This window comes from Arachis hypogaea, chromosome 18 (assembly GCF_003086295.3).
Source record: "Arachis hypogaea cultivar Tifrunner chromosome 18, arahy.Tifrunner.gnm2.J5K5, whole genome shotgun sequence".
NCBI lineage: Eukaryota > Viridiplantae > Streptophyta > Magnoliopsida > Fabales > Fabaceae > Arachis > Arachis hypogaea.
Window position 1 is genome coordinate 62,798,789 of NC_092053.1, and position 2,913 is coordinate 62,801,701.

Genomic DNA, 2,913 nt, shown 5'->3' on the forward strand with positions numbered 1-2,913 from the left:
CTTCACTCAAAGTAACGAAATTTTGAGGACAATTTTTTTTTTAAAAGGTAAAATATAAGAACTCGATTTTTCTGCTTCAAAAATTTCGTTTTTTTAAATTAATTACAATTTTTGTAAATGGATATGTGTGTGTTAGATAGATATTAAAATAGAGAAATATAATTTAACTTATCTTGCTAAGTTAAAATTTTTATTCTGTTGTAATTAACGACAAGACTCAGTAATTTAAAAATTACCATTTCGATTAATTATTATGCAAAATAATCATTTCTATGAGTTATTTATTATCTCTTTAAATGTTCATGAGAGGAATTAATAGATGAATCACTATATTAGTTATTCCAAGACCACATCAAATTGAATGACCGGAATGTCCTTTTGGTTAATTAATGAACCAAGCTTTAAACTGATTTGTTTTCTTTTCTCTTACTTCAACCGAACCACACTCCATCTTAACCAAACCAAAGAAACCCTGAGGCAGCGTTTGGTTCATGTCCATGTCCACTAGAGACATGGACACGGTGGAACGTGTATACTGTTTGTTTGTTGAGACACAAAATTTTGATGGACACGGTTACACACAGATGTACATGAAATACATGTATTTTGTGTATCTCCTTTAAGCTGTGACACTGAGACATAACTGATGAGACACAAATTTTTTCAATTTTATCCCTTGTTATTTTTTAAAATTCCAATTTTATCCTTTACCCTATCTTCATAACTCTCCATCTTCTTCTCCAATTCATTCCACCTTTCAACTTCTATTCTACCCCTGCCTTCTCCTTCTACCATTGTCACCTTCACCACTATCGACGTCGCCACCGCCTCCTTCCTTTGTCCGCCTCTCTTCTTCTCTTCTGCCTTCTCTCTCTTCTTCCGTCGCCACCCTCATCTCCCTCTCAGCGTTGTTGCCGTCACCATCGTTGTGCCGCCTCCCTCTCGCCTTCCGTCATCCCCATCGTCGTGCCGCCTCCAGATCTACCTTGGTTCGCCTCTCTTCTTCGTCGCATGTGTCGATGTCTCTGATGCCTCGCTTTGCCTCTAGATCTACCTTCACCCACCTCCGTTGTCTTTGTTGGTTCGTGCCGGTGTTAACGCCTCTGTTGCCTCTTCCTGTATATAGATCTGTCTTCACCGCTCCCATATCTGTTTTTCAAATTGTACTTATTTTTTGTATTTTTTTCATTATTCTTTTTCATTGGATATATTTTGTTTAAGTTTCTTTTTTTTTTTATCTCTATTTTAATTTTTTATATATAAAAAAATTATTGATTTGATTATTGGATTAAAGATTTTGATGATATTTCATAGTTATTTAGATTGAGGTTGAAAAATTAATGACAGTGATGGTGAAAAGTAATATTGGTAGTGGTATTGCAGTGATAAGGGTAAATATGATATTTAGTTAAAATCAATGTGTCTTGTATATCATTACCAAATATAGTAAAAAAAAAGGTTTAATTACTCTGTTGGTCCCTATAGTTTCGCGAAATTTTCAATTAGGTCCCTATATTTTTTTTTCCTTTTAATTAAGTCCTTGTACCAACTTTTTTTTTTAATTGGGTCCCTACACTTTTTTTCCTTTTATTTAGGTCCTTATACTAATTCTTTTTTTTAGTTGGGTCCCTATAAAATTAAGCCAATTACTACTAAAAGAGACTTAATTAAAAAAAAAATTAGTACAAAGACCCAATTAAAAAAAATATAGGAACCTAATTAAAAATTTTATAAAACTATAAAAACCAACAAAATAATTAAACCTATTATTTGTGTTTATGTATTTGTGTGTCAAAGAAACTATCCGCACACTGCCTGATTGCCCTTTTTACTCTTTTTCCTTCCTGCACCGATGCAAACCCAACGAAGAACCATGGTTCTACCTCTTCTCATTAATGTGCTGCTGTATTGAGGAAAGAAGGAAGACACAAAGCCTTCTATCACATGTCACCTATCCTCCCTTCTCTTCTATTTAATGAGTACAAGCCTCCCTTCTCTTCGTCACTCACACAAGCAAACACACGAAAAAAAGAGAAAAGAGAGAAAGAACAGCGACGGGCTGAGGAGAAGGAGAAGGAAGCACGAATAGAATCGTCATCACCATCTTCGTGCATAATCGTCGAAGAAGGGGAAAGAAACTATGGAAGATGCTACCCGAAGCCAGAGGAAGAGCTCCATTCCTTTTTCTTTCTGATTTTTTCAACATTTTTCTACTGGGTAAGAACCAGTAGCTTCTATATTCTTCTATTTCTTCCCCAATTCGAAAGTTCTATCCTTATTGAGCTTCAATTTCTTTGTTTAGTGACCAAACCATTCAAGTTCAGTCCATTACAAGAGTAAGAATCCTTCTCTTGCTCCATATGAGGTTCGGCCATTTGGCTCTGTGATGTAACAAATTGCTTTAATTGTGTTTGTTAGGGTTTTTGATTCAAGATAAGCAAAGGAGCAGAATTCGGTTTGTAATTCTCAAAGAAAAGGAAGGGTTAGGATGTCAGTTTAGTCTTATATGTTACCGTTAGTTGTATTTTCTTGTTATGGATGATTTAGTGTGATTAAATATTATAATTGTTGCTGAAATTACTGCTATTATGCCTTGATATTGTTGAAGAATTGTTGATATAAATAGTGCAGTGGTGATATTGTGAATTGTGGTATATTGTGCAGAATGTTATATCATTTGTGATATATACATTGATTTGAGGCTCTTGGCTGTGCTTGAGTTGGAAATATGAAATAATAAGAATCAATTATGAGAATAATTGAATGTGTAGGTTAGAATTTTAGGAGATTGAAATTGGTTATTGAATATTAGGGAGAGATGCTCAGAATTTCTGCATAATTTTGGGTAGCAGCTTGCCGTAAGACCTAGGATCAATATAGATATATTTTCTATAACAATTTACTTTTTTAATA

At 34.0% G+C, this 2,913-nt stretch overlaps 1 long non-coding RNA gene across 1 annotated transcript; it reads left to right on the plus strand.

Annotated features, from left to right (window-relative positions):
- Window positions 1–1,766: 1,766 nt before the first annotated feature.
- On the plus strand, window positions 1,767–2,646 carry LOC112772942 (uncharacterized). Its single transcript, XR_003187727.3, has 3 exons — window positions 1,767–2,217; window positions 2,303–2,336; window positions 2,419–2,646. It is a non-coding gene; the product is annotated as an uncharacterized lncRNA (long non-coding RNA).
- Window positions 2,647–2,913: the final 267 nt, after the last annotated feature.